Source organism: Geotrypetes seraphini, chromosome 1, assembly GCF_902459505.1.
Source record: "Geotrypetes seraphini chromosome 1, aGeoSer1.1, whole genome shotgun sequence".
Lineage (NCBI taxonomy): Eukaryota > Metazoa > Chordata > Amphibia > Gymnophiona > Dermophiidae > Geotrypetes > Geotrypetes seraphini.
In genome coordinates, this window is record NC_047084.1 from 325,152,973 (window position 1) to 325,173,918 (window position 20,946).

Here is a 20,946-nt window from a genome sequence, read left to right on the forward strand (position 1 = left end):
ACAGACTTCAGTCTGCAGCTGACGGGCCAATCCCTGGTGGTACCTGCTGGCCAACCTGCTTTTGTTTCTTTGGAGCTCGGGGCTGTCCCTGCTTTTTCCTCACCTTTTGTTTATCAGGGGTTTGAGCACAGGCTGTTAGGCATCCTTTGGAGGCTCAATGGTGTTTCGCAGGATGCAGGCTGCGTTATCACCTCCACCCATCCCCTTAGTGCGTCTGTTGGTCCACGGGGGTGGAGGTACGGTCAGGCAGCCCGAAGATTAACATTGAGGAATCATTCCCAGCATGAGGCAGTGATTTCTTCTGTTCCAGCTACTGTAAGACAGCTGAGGCAGGCTGCAGCACATTTCCAGCACAGGTCACAGTGAGTAAGGCTGTCATAGCCTATGAGGGTATCACAACCAGGACAAAGGAAGTCATCATGCCGCTGTATCGTGCAATGGTGCGCACACATCTGGAATACTGTGTCCAGTACTGGTCGCCGCACCTCAAGAAGAACATGGCAGTACTTGAGGAGGTCCAGAGAAGAGCGACTAAACTGATAAAATGTATGGAAAACTTTTCATACGCTGACAGATTGAAAATGCTGGGGCTGTTCTCCCTGGAAAAGCGGAGACTTAGAGGAGACATGATAGAAACCTTCAAGATCCTGAAGGGCATAGAGAAGGTAGACAGGGACAGATTCTTCAGACTGTGGGGAACCACAGGTACTAGGGGTCACTCAGAGAAACTGAAAGGGGACTAGTTTAAATACAAATGCTAGGAAGTTCTTTTTTACCCAGAGGGTGGTGGACACATGGAACGCACTTCCAGAGGTTGTGATAGGCCAGAACACAGTACAGGGGTTCAAGGAAGGTTTAGATAGGTTCCTAAAGGTTAAGGGGATTGAGGGGTACAGATAGAAGTAGAAGTAGGTTATAAAAATGGTCAGAAACTACTTCACAGGTCATAGACCTGATGGACCGCCGCGGGAGCGGACCGCTGGGCGCGATGGACCTCTGGTCTGACCCAGTGGAGGCAACTTCTTATGTTCTTATGGTGGGTGAGGGTGGGGGGGTCTAACATTTGAAGTTTTGAGGGTTTCTGCATGTCCCCCTTAGTACAGGCAGCGTCCCGTTGGACTGGAGGACGGCTAACGTCATTCCACTCCACAAGAAAGGCTCAAAGATGGAGACAGCAAACTACAGACCAGTGAGTCTAACATCGATAGTGAGCAAACTAATGGAAACTCTAATCAAACACCAATTAGATAAGATCCTGGATGAAGAGAATCTACGGGATCCCCGACAACATGGATTTACTAAGGGGAGATCCTGCCAATCCAACCTGATCAGCTTCTTTGACTGGGTAACGGGGAAGCTGGATATTGGGGAGTCCCTGGACATCGTGTACCTGGACTTTAGCAAAGCATTCGATAGCGTACCACACCGCAGGTTACTGAGCAAGATGAGTTCTATAGGATTAGGTAACACATTGACGAAATGGGTTGGGAGCTGGCTTGGAGGTAGGCTCCAAAGGGTGGTGGTGAACGGCACCCCCTCCGAAATGACGGAGGTGATTAGTGGAGTACCACAGGGCTCAGTCTTGGGCCCAATCCTATTCAACATCTTTATAAGAGACTTGGCAGAAGGGCTTCGAGGTAAAATAACATTATTCGCCGATGACGCCAAACTGAGTAATGTAGTGGGCAAATGCACAACAGACGAAGATTCAGTGCCCGACAACATGATGCACGACCTACTCCTACTGGAGCGATGGTCTAGGACATGGCAACTCAACTTCAATGCCAAAAAATGCAAAGTTATGCACCTGGGCAGCCAGAATCCATGCAAGTCTTATACCCTTAATGGCGAGATCCTAGCAAAAACGGTAGCAGAACGAGACTTGGGGGTAATCGTCAGTGAGGACATGAAGTCTGCCAATCAAGTGGAGCAGGCTTCGTCCAAGGCAAGACAAATCATGGGCTGCATACAAAGGGGTTTCGTCAGTCGTAAGGCGGAAGTCATTATGCCATTGTATAGATCCATGGTGAGGCCCCACCTGGAATACTGTGTGCAATTCTGGAGGCCGCATTATCGCAAGGATGTGCTGAGACTGGAGTCGGTGCAAAGAATGGCCACCCGGATGGTCTCGGGACTCAAGGATCTACCATACGAAAAACGGCTTGACAAATTACAGCTATACTCGCTCGAGGAGCGCAGAGAGAGGGGGGACATGATCGAGACGTTCAAGTATCTTACGGGCCGCATCGAGGCGGAGGAAGATATCTTCTTTTTCAAGGGTCCCACGACAACAAGAGGGCATCCGTTGAAAATCAGGGGCGGGAAACTACGAGGTGACACCAGGAAATTCTTTTTCACTGAAAGAGTGGTTGATCGCTGGAATAGTCTTCCACTACAGGTGATTGAGGCCAGCAGCGTGCCTGATTTTAAGGCCAAATGGGATCGGCACATGGGATCTCTTCACAGGGCAAAGGTAGGGGAGGGACATTAAGGTGGGCAGACTAGATGGGCCGTGGGCCCTTATCTGCCGTCTATTTCTATGTTTCTATGTTTCTATGTTCCCCCACCTGAAAAATCCTAAGATTGCTGTTTTTGTACTTTCCTAAGTGTGAAAAAGATTGCAATTTTGGTGCAAATTTGGAAATTGTGACCATGCTGACCATTTTGAATTTGAAAATGGTGACCATTTTGAATTTTTAGTGATCTTTTTTTCAAAAGATTCCTGCTCTTCGAAATCTGCAAATTTTGCCTCAAAATTTGTTGGATTGGCATCCTTGGGCTTTCCTACTGTGGATTGTTGTCAGGATTGAACAAATTTAGCGCCTCAGGAGCATTCTTATGCCACGTGACATATGGTGCGGCTGGGAGAGGCAGCAGCGCAAACCTTAGCCTGTCCCCTGGCTAAGCAAGTGTTCAAATGCTTGTCTAGCCCTTTGGGGTGGCCTTACTTATTTTGGGGGCTCAGCACATTCTGTGTTGGGACTCTTGGTGATTGGGTACTAACCCCAGATGGTGCAAGAGCACCCAGTGAAGTAGAGGAGAGTCACAGAAAAAAAATCTAAAATGAATTCCTTCTGCATATGGCACCCGGCCATTAGGAGATAACCCACATATCTAGACTATCTCACCTATCTACTGGAAAATATATTATCAAAGTAAAGACAAAATCTCTTTTTCATCAACAGTAACTAATCATTCCAAAATGTTGGCAGCAACTCACTGAAAATGCTACAAAATCAATTTGGAAGTTTACACTCTACATCATTTCTCATCAGCATTCAAAAATTTGGGCATCCACTTAGCTGATAGCTGCTGCATACCCAGCTACTCGTGGATTATACACCAACTTGTTTCCTGGATATCTGTAGAGCCTCATCAATTGCTTTAGCCAATATTTGTCGATCTGCTAAAATCATTTCATGGACATGGTCAACAATTTCAGGAGCTGACACCGTTTGAGGCCTCCAGACCTTGCTGCTTCTTCGATCGCAAAATCTCCATGCTGAAAGTTTGCACACCACTTCTTCACTGTGGAGAATGATGGGCATTTGTCACTCAAATGTTTGCATCATACATTCTTAGATTTACTATGGAGTTTTCTTCAGCAAGAATAGGAACTTTATGATGCCACAGAGTTCCATACTTGAAAATTCCACACTTTGCATTGATATGGCATTACAATTCTGCAAATTGGCACTTTGCAAAATAAAATAACACTCTTTTCAGATATAGTGGCAAAATAACACTCAGAATTTACAAAGTTGGTTGGTCTGAACTTTTCAGCACCCCCTCAGATGTGGTGGACATTATCAGCCTACTTGATGTTATTATTGCTGCAATGCTAAATGCTGTTACCACATTCTCTGCCAATAATTGCAAAAGTTGATGTATAGGCAGTCTCCAGGTTAAGAACGAGTTCCATTTTTAAAACTTTAAAAAATTTTTAAGTTGAATTTGTATGTAACTCAGAGCCTGTACAGTACACAGTCTATAAAAACATTAAAGAGCATTAAACATTAAAGAAACAGTCCTCAAAATAAAGCACTGTAGTTTAAATAGAAAGAAAAGATAGGTTTACACTTACTTTTGTTCTTCATCCTTCTCACTGTTCCCTCTCTACCACCACATAAAACATTTCTCCCTCTCATCTCTCTTCCCCATGTATCTGTACCTCACGCCTCTCTCACCACCATACCCAATAATTCTCTTTCCCTCCCTATGCCCAACAATTCTCTTCTTTCTTCTTTTCCCCATGTTCGCCATCTCTCTCCCTCTCACTCAGACACCCTACCCAACAATTCTTCCTTTCTGTTCCTTCCTCCACCTCAGCATCTTTCCCTTACTCCCTCCATTCTTCCATCCATGTCCCAAATTCATGATCCCCTCCCTCCCTCCATTTTGTGTCCCAAGTTCTTGCTCCCTCCCTCTGTTCCATCCTCTGTGTTCCAATGTGACCCTGCTTCTCCCTTCCTGTGCCAACATGCCCCTCTTCCTACCTTCCTGTCCCAAAGCGACCCTCCTCCTCCCTTCAATGTCATAACAAGTCCCTTGTTGTCCTTCCCTCCCTCTGTTCTGTGTGTCAAATTCATGCCTCCCTCCTGTGGGTGTTTACCTCTGGCCAGGTCTTTCATCTCAGCTGTACTTCTCTTTACAAAGCTACGGCTGTGGATCCTGCCCACAGCTGATCCAGAAACTTCCCTCTAACATCTGACTTTCTCTAACTCTGCCATTATGTCATGGAAAAGTGGAGCTGGACTAAGGAAGCCTATCATCATCACTGGTTTTTACCACTAGGCTCATAATTGTAGGCAAATGAAAGGTAGGCTTAAGTTTATGAGCAAAACTTTTAATCTCCTAATTAAAATACATTTTCAGCTGAAAATTTAGGAGTCAATATTTAAAACAATTTAAATAGGTAAGAGAGGCTCCTAATTGCTTTAAAAGAACTCTGTAGGCCTGGAAGGTCATGGGTGGAATCTGAAAGAGCCAGCAGTTATCAAGGCATGGGCCATAATCTTTGCCAGTGTCTGCATAGATAAGTGACATACAGGACTGTACAAAAAGCAGTCCTAATTTTCACCACTTAGCTTTGCGAGTGTGGCAGTGAATATTGGCCATCACCCACATAACTTCCAGTTTCCAATTTTAAGTTTCCTCCTACCTTTCCAGGCCACCCCCTCTCCGATTCCTCTACTGTAGTGTATGACAAACTGTGTGCCATGGCACACTAGTGTGCTTCCTGAAATTTCATGTGCCATGAGATGCTGGTGAAGAGAAGAGGCACCCGCGCTGGCTGACTGCCTAGAGGACGTACATCTCGCGGCATGAGGCACATCCTGTAGGCAATCAGCCGATGCCAGCTTCTCTCCTCTCTGCGCTACTTCCTTGCCAGCACCCCCCACTGGTATCTCAGGACTTGTATGGAGGGCCCCCGCACATGCGCAGATGTCAATGTTATGATGTCATGCATGTGCGTGACATCAGTGCGTCAATGTCTGCGCACTTTTGGATGCCTCAATCCGTGGTCGCTATGTTTAGTGTGCTGCAGCTTGACAAAGTTTGCAGGACACTGCTCTACTGTAATCCATTACATTACATTACATTACATTAGTGACTTTTATTCCGCCATTACCTTGCGGTTCAAGGCGGATTACATAAGAGGTTATCTGGACATTTCCAGAAGTGTTACAGAGTTGAGCGGGTTACTTCAGGGGATTAAAATGCTTCCTGCGGTGTTAGTTTGTCTTGATGGATTTTTTGAATAGCAGGGTTTTTATTTCTTTTCTGAAAGTTTTGTAGTCTGGTGTCATGATTGGATAATTGGAGGTCTAGTTTCGCTGCCTGCTTGGCCAGTAAGCCATCGTACATTTTTTTGCGTTTGATGCCTCTGATTGGGGGGTGCGTGAATGGTGTCTGGGTTCTTCTTTGCCTGGTTGTGGTAGTTCAGATAAGGCGGTTGTTCAAGTAGGCTGTCTCCATTCATGGCTTTAAATAGTAGACAGTAAAATTTGAATAGTATTCTTGCTTGTATTGGGAGCCAGTGTGAGTCGAGGTATGCGGCGGTGATGTGGTCGTATTTCTTCAGCGAATAGATCATTCTCAGAGCTGTGTTTTGTACTGTTTGTAGCTGTTTTATCATGACTGTGGGGCAGGGGAGATAGAGGATGTTGCAGGAGTCTAGAAGTCCTAGGACTAGGGATTGGACCATGAGTTGGAATTGTTTTCTGTTGAAGAATTTTTGGATTTGCCTTAAGTTTCGCATAACCGCAAATGATTTCTGTATTGTTTTGTTGATTTGTGGTTGCATGGTGCAGCATCTGTCTATCATCACTCCCAGAAGTCTTAGGGTGGGTTTATTGGGGTATGTGATTGAGTTTATTACTAAGTTTGTTATGGTTGGGGGTTTTGTTTTTTTCGAGAAGTATAAATTTTGTTTTGTCTGGGTTCAGTTTTAGTTTGTTGCCACTGTTTCTAGTGTTCTGTGTAGTGTGTCTGTCAGGGTGATCAAAAGGAAGGAGGATGATGATGTCGTCTGCATAGCTATGAGAAGTTAAGCCTAACTTATCTAGGCAGGTGCTGAGAGATGCAATGTAGAGATTGAAGAGTGCTGGGATAATGGCGACCCTTGGAGTACGCCACAGGGGTGGGACCATGGTTCTGATTTTTCTTTCTTTGTCTTTACTCTGTAGGTCCTGTATTGTAGGAATCCTTGAAACCATGTGAACATAAGAACATAAGAAATGGCTTCGCCGGATCAGACTCTAGGTCCATCCAGTCCGGCGACCCGCACCTGCGGAGGCCAAGCTAGGTGTTCTCTGCTGAGAAACCTTGTTTACTCGTATCCCCCAATGTGATTTGCAAGAAGGTGCGTATCCAACTTGCACCTTTACTGTGATTCCTATTGTTTCTAGTATTTGTTGTAGAATGTCATGGTCTGTGGTGAGATCTAGTTGTATAACCAGCATATTTTTCCCTGTGCTGAGGTGTTGTCTAGCTTTGTCCAGGAGAGAACCTAGTAGTGTCTCTATGCTGTAGTTGGTTCTGAAACCAGACTGTGTGGGGTGGAGTAAGTTGTGATTTTCTAAGTAGTTGGTGAGGTGTTTAGCTACGAGGCCTTCCATTAGCTTGACATATAATGGTATTGAGGCTATGGGTCTGTAGTTGGATGGTAGATCTGTTGCTACTTTTGGGTCTTTTATGATCAGGGTGATGATGATTTTGCTGAGGTCTTGTGGGAAAAGACCATCTGTGAGCAGGGATTGTATCCATTGTATGAGGAGAGTGTGGAATTTTGGGCTGGAGGCTTTTAACAGGTATGGAGGGCAATGGCTGAGGTCGCAGGTTGCATGGCTGTAATATTTGTAGAGTCTATTTAGGTCGAACCATTGTATTGTGATGAAGTCAGACCAGGTGCTGCAGTTGACTGTTTTGCTGTGGGAGACATTGTGATCTCATCAAGGTGGATTGGGGTTCCTTCGAAGGTTGTCATGGCTGTTGTAATTTTGTTTCTAAAGTATTCAGTTATAAGGGTGGCTGAAGGGGGTGGAGTATCATTATTGGCCAGGTAGGGTTTAATGTCTATGAGTTCTTTTAGTAATTGGAATAGTTTTTTTGTGTCTTGAACTTCAATGCCTATTTGGTTGGTTTAGTGTGTCCTTCTCTTTTCTTTTAGCTTTTGCTTGTAAGAACATAAGAACCTAAGCATTGCCTCTGCTGGGTCAGACCAGAGGTCCATCATGCCCAGCAGTCCGCTCACGCGGCGGCCCATCAGGTCCAGGACCTGTATAGTATTTCTCTATCTATACCCTTCTATCCCTTTTTCCTTCAGGAAATTATCTAATCCTTTCTTGAATCCCAATATCGTGCTATGTCCTATCACACCCTGTGGAAGCACATTCCAGGTGTCCACCACCCTTTGGGTGAAGAAGAATTTCCTAGCATTGGTTCTGAATCTGTCCCCTTTTAATTTTTCTGAATGCCCTCTCGTTCTTATAGTTTTCGAAAGTTTGAAGAATCTGTCCCTCTGCACTTTTTCTATGTCCTTCATGATCTTGCAAGTCTCTATCATGTCCTCTCTAAGTCTCCGCTTTTCCAGGGAAAAGAGCCCCAGTTTCTCTAGTCTTTCAGCATATGTAATTGCTGGTTTAGTTTTCTCCATGATGCTTTTGTATATTCTTGGTTACTTTTCTCCATTTTCTTTCTAGTCATCTGCATTGTCTTTTGAGTAGGAGTAGTTCGTTGTCAAACCATTTGTCTGATCGTCTGTTGGTTCTGGTTTTTGTTTGTACTGGGGTTAGCTTATCTAGGATAGCTGTACTTAATGTGCACCATTGTGAGATGAAATTTTTGGGGTTACATTTTTGGATTGCTGTGTCTGTTTTATTCCAGAATATGGAGGAGCTGATGTATTTACATGATTCGTAGGTTAAGCTTTGGGATATTGGTTTGATTTTGCCTTTGGCCCAGTTGATATTGAAAGTATATGTGTAATGGTCTGACCAGAGGGATTGGGACCAATTTCCATTTGAGGTATGAACCTCTGGTAGAATGGGCTGTTGGGTCATAAAGGCTGCGATGCGATGGTGGACTTTCTCATGTGTGGTTTGTGGGTCTAAGATCTTGTAGGTTAAGGCTTCAAGGTAAGAGAGTAGGTTTTCTACTTGTTAAGAGGATTGGTCTTTGAGATGGAGGTTTAGATCGCCTAAGATTAGGTTGTATACTGTCGTTAGTGAGTTTTGGTATATAAAATCTTCAAATTCTGGTCTTGTTGTGTTCCAGTTCCCTGGTATATAGCAGAGCATGCAGGTTTTGGATCTTTTTAGTGTGGTGCATGATAGTTGGCAAGCTAGTAGGTCCAAGTATGGGGTGGATGTTTTGTCCAGTATGTTTAAGTTTAAGGAATTTCTAACTAAGATGGCCAGACCTCCTCCTCTTTTTTTTCTCTGCAGACCACCTTTATCTTGTATCCCTGTGGGCAAACTTCCATTATCCTGGGATCTGAGTCTGAGGTTAGCCAGGTTTCAGTGATGAAGAGGCAGTCTAGATTCTCAGTTTCTATCCAGTCTCTTATGCGTTCTATCTTTGGGCCTTGAGCTCTGATGTTTATGTAGGCACATGATAGTGTGGTGTATTCTGTTTGAGCATTGTTTGTTGTTTTGGAGTAGATGAGTGATCTTGGTTGTGGGTGTGGATTGTTCCTGGGTGGGTTTGTTGGTCTTCTCGCCCATGTTGATGTAATGATGTGTTGCATGCAGGTCTGCATGTGTTGCATGCAGTTTGTTATGTTTATATCTACAATGATTCTCCTGGCTGGGTGGTGAACTCTGTTTGCAGCTAAAATAACTGGTATTGGGGAGATGTTGTTTGCTGCTGCCTTCCAGCTTGTTAGGAGCAAGGTGATTAGTAAGATAGTTTGTATTTGTTTTTGTGATATTGTTTTCATTGTGAAAGATAGGAGGCAAGGGGTTGGTGGGTGTGAGGTAGCAGATGACTTTCTGGCGGTTAGGATGTTGCTTTCTCTTTTGGTGATTGTTAATGGCAAATGATTGGATTTTAGTGTAATTGTGTGTATGATTGGAGGATCCAGGTGATCTGGAGTGGGCTAGGTCAAGCCCGATCTGCGTCACTGTGGATCAGTCGGGCCATGGAAGGAGGGACAAAATGGAAGATTTCTTCCTCCTTCCTCTGCCTGCTGAAGAGCTGGAATGGTGTTCGCCAGCACTTAAATAAGGCTGTAGAGGAGCCGGGTGATCTGGGGCGTCGCTGTGGAGCGGTGTTGGGCTGAGGAAGGAGGGACAAAATGGAAGACTTCTTCCTCCTTCTTCTGCCTGCTGAAGAGCTGCAACTGTGGTCGTTGACCCTAAAAACAAGGCAGAAGAGGAGTGAGCTGGAGTGGGCGGAGTCTGGCCCGATCGGCATTGCTGTGCTGCAAAGTCGAGCTGAGGAAGCAGGGACAAAATGGAGGACTTTTCCTCCTTCCTCTGCCTGCAGAAGAGCTGGAATGATGGTCGTAGACCCTAAAAACAGGGCACAAGAGGAGTGAGCTAGAGTGCGCAGAGTCTGGCCCGATCGGCGTCGCTGTGCTGCAAAGTCGGGCTGAGGAAGGAGAGACAAAATGGAGGATGTCTTCCTCCTTCCTCTGCCTGCAGAAGAGCTGGAATGGTGGTCGTCGACCCCAAATCTTTCCCCATATTTTGACCCCCCCTTAAGGATATCAGAAATCATCCCCCCTATTCTGATCCCAATATTCTGTTTAAAAGCAAATACCTTTTAAATCTGTCCTCTATTCCTCCTCCAGTTGAGCAAAGGTCCCTTTGATCTGACCTCTCTATCCTGATCAGCAAAAGCCTTCCTGATCTGATTCCCCTCTTCCTCCCCTTCCCCATGAGCCTTATTGCTCCTAGCATGTCCTTCCACTTCCTCTAGGGCCCCCTGGCCATTGCCATCATGACATCTAACAGCTGTTTCTCAGTACTATTGCTAAAACCAAGAGATGGCAACTAGAGATCACAATAGCTATTTTGACTGAGGACCTGTGGTAGGCAGGAGCTAGGGGGGATCACATGTGCTTCAACAACCCCTGCACCATTACTGATCTGAAAGATGGACCCAGAAGGAGGGCTACTGGGAGGGGGGGGGGGTGATTCCAGGATAGGGCCTGCAATTTTCAGGGGAGTGGGGGGGCAAGATGGTGCCTGAGAGGGGAGCTTATAAGATGTAACCCAATATTTGTTCAATTGCCTGATTATCTTACCAGGCAGCAGGCTGAATATCTTACTTGGCTGCCTGCATCCTTGACATAGCCAGGGCTCACATAGAATCCAGATATTTGGTACCAGTACCTACATTGGTGCCTATATTGCTCCATGGTGTGAACTCACCTTGAGTATTACATTCAATTCTGGTTGCTTTATCTCAAAAAAGATATAGCAGAACTGGAAAAGTTTCAAAGAAGAGTGACCAAGACGATAAAGGGGATGGAACTCCTCTCGTATGAGGAAAGACTGAAGAGGTTAGGGCTCTTCAGCTTAGAAAAGAAATGGCTGAGGGGAGATATAATTGAAGTCTACAAAATCCTGAGTGGTATAAAATGGATCCAAATTGTTACTCCATCAAAAATTACAAAGAGTAGGGGACACTCAATAAAGTTACAAGGAAATACTTTTAAAACCAATAGGAGGAAATATTTTTTCATTCAGATAATACTTAAGCTCTAGAACCTAGAGGATGTGTGATAAGAGGTATTAATGTAACTGGTTTTAAAAAGGTTTGGACAAGTTCCTGGAGGAAAAGTCCATAGTCTGCTATTGAGGCAGACATGGGGAAACCACTGCTTGCCCTTGATAAGTAGCATAGAATGTTGCTACTATTTGGGTTTTTGCCCTGGATTGGCTACCATGAAGAAGGGATATTGGGCTAGATCAGACATGGGTAACTCCAGTCCTCGAGGGCCAAAATCCAATTGGGTTTTCAGGATTTCCCCAATGAATATGCCTGAAATCTATTTGCATGTACTGCTTTCAATGCATATTCATTGGGGAAATCCTGAAAACCCGATTGGATTCCGGCCCTTGATGACCGGAGTTGCCTATGTCTGGGCTAGATTGACCATTGGTCTGACCCAGTAAGGCTATTCTTATGGTCTTATGTTCTTACTAAATATTAGGGCCTAATTCAGCCTGTGGCAGCCAGTGTTTAAAAAAACCGCTACTGCTGCCATCTTAATATTGACTGGTTAGGCTTCTAAATTTGACTAAAAATAGGAGACAAATTTAGAAACTTAGAGTGGCATAATAAAAAAAAGTCTAAGTCCATTTTGGGCCTAGGGTGCTATTCGCCCAAAGTTGGTAGCGTCTATAGTCCATTTTCAAAAAATATGTCCAAAATAATTTTTTTTTGAGAATCATCTAATTATTCATCCAGTCGTTTGATCATCCAAACCATCGTTGTCTATCTTTATACCGCATTCTTGTTCAAAAAATCATACAAGTCTAAAACGCCTAGAATAAGACCTTTTGGACGTGGGAGGAGTCAGCAAAGTGATGGACTGGCCACCCAGACATGACAACAGAGTAGTGGGGCACCTTAGCAGTGAACTTCACAAAAAGGGTGCCACATAAACATATCACCACAACTCCCTTGTAGGTCATGGTGAGACCCCCCCAAACACCCCCAAAACCTAGTATACCCACCTGTCTACCACCCCAATAGCCTTTATGGCTGCAGGTGCCACCTATATGGCAGTACAGTAGGGCTTGGAGGGGTTTTGGTGTACTCACATTTTTTACCATGAATGCAGTGCTTAGAGTAGCTTATGGGCCTGGGTCCTCCTCTCTATGGTTCACTAGCCTAAACCCAGACTACTTAAGCCACCTCTGTGCAGCTCTACTAGGCTTTCCTATGCCAGGTGCTGATGTTCTAGAGGCAGATATGTATGTTTTTATTCCAATTTTTATGGCTGTGTGTGTGTGTATGTTGATGGTGGTGGTGTGTGTGTGTGTGTGTGGGGGGGGGGGGGGTCAGTGATCACTGGGGAAGTGTGTGGGGGTCTGTACTTTATCCCTGCAGTGGTTATCTGGTCCCTTTGGATACCTTCTGGGCACTTATACCTGTTTTTAAATCTCCTAAGTCACAAAGTATAAGTTCTGTCTAAGCAGTGCCATCAAACTTTCGATTATTGCTGCAGGATAACTAAGTTTGGTCGGCCCACATCCTGCCCACCTCCCGCCCTAACCACTCCTTGAAAAATGCCCCTTTTTGCTCTGGACACACAGTGGCAGTCAAAAGACCTAAGATGCCTCTAGATACGTCTAAAACCTATTTTGATTATACTTGGGACGACCTGTCTGTTAGGTCATCCGATTGCTGATTTAGGCGGGTTTCTAGATGTATTTCCGTTTTGATTATGTACCTCTTAGCCTTTTCTTTTAAAGACTGTTGGGCCCTTTGTACTTCACTTTTAATCTTTTCATTTCAGGTGCCTCAATTCTACCATGAAAGAGTCAATCTTGTTAAGCCCCAAAGTGAGAGCACCTCTCCCACAACCTCAAACCACTAGTTCTTCACAGGTGGAGGTGTTTCCGGGAGACGGAGTTCACTGTCCCTCGGAGGCTAGAGAGACCGAATCGGAGAATGAGGATTCTGGATCCCAGTTTTTACAAGGGAGCTTGAACATGGATAGTGAGGATCAGATAACAATGGGAACATGACCTTCCCAGATGGAGCAGAGACAGGGAGAAACACCAGTGGGTGAGCAGAATGATTTGAACTTGCAATTTTCTTTACCTCAAAAACCCCATGAAGTTACGTTAGATAGCCTGTGAGATCTGTTTACTAATCTGGGAAAGAATATAAGAACATAAGAACATAAGCAGTGCCTCTGCCGGGTCAGACCACAGGTCCATCCCGCCCAGCAGTCCGCCCCCGCGGCGGCCCAACAGGTCATGACCTGCCTTAATCACCAGAAGGGGCCCCCTTTTGCCCCCTAGGTTTGTCATCGAAGTCCTATCTTCCCATCAAAGTCCTAACCCTCTGGCCTTGCACCTGCACGACCTGGTGAGCTGTCTATATTTATGCATCACCCCAGCACCTCCCTCTGTACCCCACGATCCCCTTTTCCCTCAGGAATCCGTCCAATCCCTGTTTGAATCCATGTACTGTACTCTGCCGGATCACTTCCTCCGGGAGCGCATTCCATGTGTCCACGACCCTTTGGGTGAAGAAAAACTTCCTTGCATTTGATTTGAACCTATCCCCCTTCAGTTTCTCTGAGTGCCCCCTCGTACCTGTCGTCCCTTTTAGTCTGAAGAACCTGTCCCTGTCCACCCTCTCTATGCCCCTAAGTATTTTGAAGGTCTCTATCATATCCCCCCTGAGCCTCCTCTTTTCCAGAGAGAAGAGCCCCAGTTTATCCAGCCTCTCGGCATATGGGCAGTTTTCCAGCCCTCTTACCAGTTTCGTTGCCCTCCTTTGGACTCTCTCAAGAATTGCCTTGTCCTTCTTGAGGTGCGGCGACCAATATTGAACGCAGTATTCCAGATGTGGGCACACCATCGCTCGATACAGCTGCATGATGACTTCCCGCGTCCTGGTTGTTATGCCCCTCTTGATGATGCCCAGCATCCTGTTGGCTTTCTTCGAGGCTGCTGCACACTGTGCGGATGGTTTCATGGATGGATCCACTAGCACACCCAAGTCTTTCTCAAGTCCGGTGTCTCCCAGCAATCCCCCCCCATTTTATACTCGAACAACGGGTTCTTTTTCCCTATGTGCATGACCTTGCATTTATCTACGTTAAAGCGCATTTGCCATTTGTTTGCCCAGTCCTCCAGCTTATCGAGGTCCCTTTGCAGTTCCTCACACTCCTCCCTGGTCTTAACTCTGGCGCAGAGTTTGGTATCGTCTGCAAATTTTATAACCTCACACTTTGCCTCCGTTTCCAGGTCATTGATAAATATGTTGAAGAGTAGCGGCCCCAGCACCGATCCCTGTGGCACACCGCTCGTGACTCCCCACCAGTCAGAATATTGGCCCTTTACTCCGACCCTCTGTAGTCTACCTGATAGCCAGTGCTTGATCCATCTATGTACATCCCCGCCCACCCCGTGGTTCCACAGCTTCCTAAGCAGCCTTTCATGTGGCACCTTGTCAAAGGCCTTTTGAAAATCGAGGTAAATGATGTCTATGGGTTCCCCTTTGTCCACCTGACTGCTTATTCCCTCAAAGAAGTACAGAAGGTTTGTCAGGCACGACCTTCCCTTACAGAATCCGTGCTGGCTTGTCCGCAGTAGGCCATTTTTCTCGATGTGCTCGCAAATGCTGTCCTTGATTATTGCTTCCACCATCTTCCCTATAACTGAAGTCAGGCTCACCGGCCTGTAGTTCCCGGGGTCACCTCTCGATCCCTTCTTAAAGATAGGTGTGACATTCGCCAGTTTCCAGTCCTCTGGTACCTCTCCAGTTGTCAAGGATAGGTTGCAAACATGCTGGATTGCACCCGCTATTTCCTGTCTTAGTTCCTTTAGAACCCTTGAGTGGATCCCGTCCGGTCCCGGAGATTTGCCGCTTTTCAACCTGTCAATCTGTTTGAGGACATCCTCCCGACTTACCTCTATATGCCCCAATTTTTCAGCCTGCTCCCCACTCATGAGATCCTCTGAGTCCGGTATATTGGACGTGTCCTCGCTCGTGAAGACCGACGAGAAGAACGTGTTCAACCTCTCAGCTACCTCTTTATCCTCCTTAATCACTCCCTTCCTATATACATTTTCAGTCTCAACAAATAGAAGGAAAATTAAAGAATCATGACAATGATATTAACAAATTAAAACAAGAGATTGGGACCTCTAAAACTTCAATAGATAAACTGCAAGAAGATACAGAAATATCAAAGAAAGTACAAGAGACGCTAATCAAGGATAATACAAACTTAAGAAGAAAACTTGAATCACTTGAGAACTTTTCTAGAAACAATAATCTCAGACATTAATTTCCCTAGGGTTACCATGGTAACACCTAGAGCAATGTTGAAACGCTATCTCTTGGAAATTTTGGAGGTTCCTGAGGCGTCATTACCTCCATTTACACAAGTCTATTATCTCCCAAGTAAGATGCAGAATAACCAACAAGAGACAAATCAAGAATCTATGAACATAACTCTATTGGAAACATCTGATAGGGAAGTAGCTGTTCCAGCTACTTTACTGTTGACTGTAGCTCTTACTCCTGATAAAATTTGGCTTTTGAGAATGTTTTATAAAAATAAGCAAAAATAATTCTTAGGCTATAAGATACAAATGTTCCCAGACTTAGCAATGGATTCACAAAGGCGTAGAAGAGAATTCCTATTATTATAACCTGGTGTCTTGGCTTTAGGGGCTACTTTTTTTCTTCACCATCCATGCAGGTGTGTAATTCATTATAAAACTCAGAAATTTGTTTTCTTTGAGCCTCCCCAATTGACGACACTTCTGGTCCTATCTCGTCTGGAGAAGGATAGTGCTACATGAAAATTAGATGCCCTAACCTCAGTTAGCTAATCAGTTTCTTATAAGAAGTATTTTCTCTTTTTTTTCGCTGTAATTTGCATTTTGGATCCCTTTAAGGACTTGAGAAGATTTAAGTTAATTATCTTTTATTGCTTTGTAAGGATTGATGAATATATTTTTATTTTCTATGCCTTGAACCTTCTTTCTGTACAAGTTAATCTTGAATGTATAATTTGAAAACTTATAAATAATAATTTTAAAAAAAAGAGTCAATCTTTGCTCTGACACAGGCTTCCTTAATCAAAACTATTTGATAAAAAGGGAGAAACATGACATACTGTAAGTACATGTTTCTCATAGGAACTTGACCCAGACTTAAGTAAAGCAGAAATATGTATTTAATAACAATGTTTAAGCGAAGTACTGCTTTGTTTTGCCTTATAAATCTTACGACATCCTGCTTTATATCACCTCAGTAACCTGATGTACTTTCAAAACTCAACAATATACTCTAAATGGAGGGCTACAATGAAAATATAATGAAAATGTTAGATGTGGTTGAAGCACTACTATTCATTCCATCTCATCTTATCTTTGTCTAGGTGACCCAGTTCAGTGTGTGTCTGAATTAAACATGAATAGTTTACTGGTAATTTGGCACATCTCCAGAATGTTCAGTAGAACCATTATTAGTTTTATATAATACAATTAAAAATGCTGTAGCTTTTTTACATATGAAGGGTAATTCTACAGCTAAACACCCTTATGTGTGCTCCACTTGAGCTTGAAAATGTACAGAATACTAGTATTTTCACAGGTAAATGTATAGTGAAAACTTGTTATCATGCAGTCGATGGGGGATGTATCTTTGTGACCACACATTGAGTGGATTTGCGTGATACCGTAAACTTCTAACAGAGTTTACAACTATACACAGTGTGTATGTTTGCCCTCATTTTGTCAATGATAACAGACCGGAAAAGGAAATACAGTATAGGACACAGTCATTATGCACCAGACTACTTCCTGTTGGACGGTAGTAAGGTAAGCAGGTTGGTGATTCTTTAGCTACGTTGTATTTCAGTTTCTCCCTACTGCACATTGGATACAAGATGATGTTTTTTAATAAGTGTTTTATTTGATAATATATTAATGAATATGTAAAGTTTGTTACTTTTTATGTATGTACCAACTGTTACCCGCATAATAGATAAAAAGGATAGAAATTTATAAAATAAATAAATAAATAATTAATGGATCTACATATTAAAGTCTGCCTCTGACACTGGCTCCCTCAAACGTTTCTCCTCGACCCTGAAGAAAAGTTTCGCTTGAAACATGCATGTCGGGAGAGGTGGTGTAAAGGAAGAGTGATAGTCCACTACAAAGCTAAGTGGCATTCCAGTATTTTATATATAAAAAATGAGAGTATTAGATAAATTATAGAAGCAATGAATAAAAATCAATAAAACTTGGACTGATGAAGACGATAGCAACCGTTAGCATATGGTACCTGGCTGAACTCTGAAGGTCCATACAAAAAAATATATACAAAAAAATAAAAACTATTTATATCTTTCTGTAGCTCGATTGAAAAATGTATTTGAGCTTCAGTGCTATGATCAATTAGCAGACATTAGTGTGTGTGTGTGACAATTGAACTGACATATTAAAAATGACATTTAGATTGAGTATTTAAGAACATAAGATTTGCCGCTGCCAGGTCAGACCAGTGGTCCATCGTGCCCAGCAGTCCGCTCACGTGGCGGCCCTTAGGTCAAAGACCAGTGCCCTATTTGAGTCTAGCCTTACTTGTGTATGTTCTGTTCCAGTGGGAACTTATCCAACCTTGTCTTGAATCTCTGAAGGGTGCTTTCCCCTATAACAGCCTCCGGAAGAGCGTTCCAGATTTCTACCACTCTCTGGGCATATGTATGTGGGCATGCCAGTGCCAGATTACAATAGTATTATATATCAGCATCCCAGCGCTCAGATGCCATTATATGTGGCATTGAGGTGCCTAAAATAAGGCACCCTGTTATAAAATTGCCCCTTAAGGCCCATATTCTCTAAACGGCAGCTTAACTTAGGCACCTAAGTTAAGACCAAAATTCCATTTAAAAGAGGACTTAAAAGAAAATTCAAAGTGCCTCCCAGCAACAGACTCACGTCTCTGGAGGCAGTTTATGGTGCCTAATGCCACTTTAGGCATGCATAACACTGGGAGTGGTGTTAGGTGCATTCAAGCGCCTCCATAGACGCAATCCACATCAAACGTAGGCCCTGGAAATGTGGCTTTTACTTACATTTTCAATGCCTACTTTTGCCTGAGGTGCGATGCTCTAAACAGCGTCACCATGTGATTGATACGTGATTGGCGGTCGCTGACAACGGCGCCATGTAGAGATTCAGGCCCCTAAATGCCTATTCTTCTAACTGTTTGCTTTTTGAGAAGACTCTTATGACACTTGTACGTTTCAGATTTATTCATCGAAAGAATTTTTTTGTATGATGCAAAGGTTCTGCACATTTACATACACATCTTGTGCCTTCTCAAATTTCTTCACTGAAAAGAAATTGTATTTTAAATTTACTTTTGTATGTAGGGGTGCTAGAGGTAGCTGCCAGTCATAGCTATTGGCATCAAGAATCTGTCTCTCACAGAAAATGTTCTGCTTCACTGGCAGTCTCATTTGCTGGAAAGGTTATCCAGATTATCTCTGCTCAGGTTCATATATATATATATATATATATATATATATATATATATATATATATATGTACTGTACAGTATACCCTTCCCATTTTCTATATTTACTTGGGGATGGGGATGAAAATCTTTTTTTTTTAATCATTTTTATTAGAAAGGATTCAACAGGATAACAGGAACAACACTGAGACCAAAAGTGCAAATACAAAAAGCATGCTATATACAAGAACTTCACCCTCCTTGGAAATCTACAGAGATGGTACAGTTATAGTAGAGCAACAGAGGGAAACCAGCCTCTCCCATCAGGCTGACGTTAGGAAATTGCTGGTATAGAGGGACAAGATACGGACAGCTCCTGCTACACAAAAAGTGTGGAGAGGTGCAAAGCCCCCCCAAAAACCCATAGGGGGAGGGTAGACAAAAAAGGTCATCTCATGGTACCCTGCCAACCCCTAGCATTTTCAAATGTTATTGTACGAGAAGACAACCAGCCGCAGCAGCTCCCCAAACAGGGGGGTTCCTTGCACTACACACAACACCGACCAGCCGTACAATCAGACACACCACAGCCACACACCCCATTTGGGTATGAAAATCTTAACGTGGAAAGATACATTTTTCTGCATAGTTGATAAAACCTTGAAAATGTGTTTCTTGTGCCATAGTTATATACTGTATCAGCATTCAGATAAAAATTGTGCTATCTGATATGTGAAAGAGATTTGAGTAGCTGTATTAATTCAGGTACACTTCTCCCTCCGTATTCACAGTTTCAGCATTCGCGGTTTCGATTATTCACGGTTTTTAGCTTGCTGACTCCTCCCCCCCCCCAATTACATCAGCTTGCATAGAGAAATCACTGATTCCATGCAGCACTTTCTTCACCGTGTTTTGCCTCTTCTTCAGGAACAGGCCAGTTCTCCCACCATGTTATTCGCGGTATCACCATATTCACAATGATTTTTAATAGAAAACAGCGAATAACATGAAAAAGTTATTTGCGTTTTTTCTGTATTTGCGGTTCTGTTAAACCCCTATCACAATGAATACGGAGGGAGAAGTGTACTTTTTTCTAAGACCCACATAGGAAACAAATATGGTAGTAAGTATTACCCTGGGTAAAAACAAAATAATCCAACAAATCTGCAGTAAAAGGTGAACACCAAAAACAAGAACAAGAAAGAAACTGCAGAATGGGATATACAAGCCAAGGTGTAGAAATCTTTATTTAAAAAAGTATACAAAATTGTAATCCTTAAAAAATGGCTTACATATACATGGAATACGGACCCAACATGGTCTGTGTTTCGGAGAAACACTCCTTCCTCAGGGGTCCGGGATGACCAGTGTATCACATGTAGAGAGTGAATGTGGAAGATAACATAGTGTTAAAATCATCAAAATTTTTGTATCGGAAGCAAGACATTCTCCTTCTGAGCAGATGCACAGGGTGAGTATAGCTACCGAAAGTAAAAGGAAGCCACAGAAATAAAAATCAATAACAAGCTGGTTCCGTGTAATACTTTGGCTGTTGATTAATACCAACTTTGAGACTTCTAACTCGGATAAGGAAACAATATAATAATGGTAACCAGAAATACACTACAAGTAAAAACATTTGAAGAAAATGTGGAGCTTGTATTTCATCTTTTCTAGAAGATCTGTTGTCCGATACAGTCTTATCACTTTTGAGCAGAAGTCCTATATACGTTTTACAGAAGGGTTTTTTCCCCTTGAATTTAAAGGAAATTGAGGACCATGGTGAACAATGATTAAGCAAAATGCTAGCCATTACAAGTTAAAATGAAACCAGTTATTCAGCACTGCTATCCAAATACCAGCTGGTAATGAATATCCAGGTCCAGAGCTGATCTGTAAGTGCTATGTGGTTATTGGCCATATTCAGACTGCTAGCCAAATAGCTAACTAGCTGAAATTAGGACAGAAAGTCAAGGCAACGGTGGTGAACCACAGGTTTAAGTAGCTGAAGATAAGAAAGGGAGGAGGGGGATGGTGCAATAGTTGGTGGGGCAGGTAGGATCAAGTGAAAATTTTTTGAGGAGTGGTGTAATTACAGCACATTTGAAGACATCAGGGACAGTTGCAGTGGAAAGTGATAGATTGAGGATGTGACATATGGAAGGAATGACAGTAGGAGAGATAGTGATGGGTGGGAATTGGATCAGAGGAGCAAGCAGTTAGTTTGGAGGAGGAAAGAAAATGAGCAGTCTCCTCCAGTAATTTCAGGAA

At 43.4% G+C, this 20,946-nt stretch overlaps 1 protein-coding gene across 3 annotated transcripts in view; it reads left to right on the forward strand.

Moving 5' to 3' along the window:
- STPG2 (sperm tail PG-rich repeat containing 2) overlaps positions 1-20,946 on the forward strand; it is a 538,570-nt gene that overhangs the window by 233,780 nt on the left and 283,844 nt on the right. The window contains exon 11 of one of the 3 annotated variants that reach the window (XR_004540512.1): positions 12,977-13,248. The exons of the other annotated variants lie outside the window; for them this stretch is intronic. The gene's annotated coding sequence lies outside the window, so the exon portion shown is untranslated. The remainder of the gene's footprint in view (positions 1-12,976; positions 13,249-20,946) is intronic. 3 annotated transcript variants of the gene reach the window in all.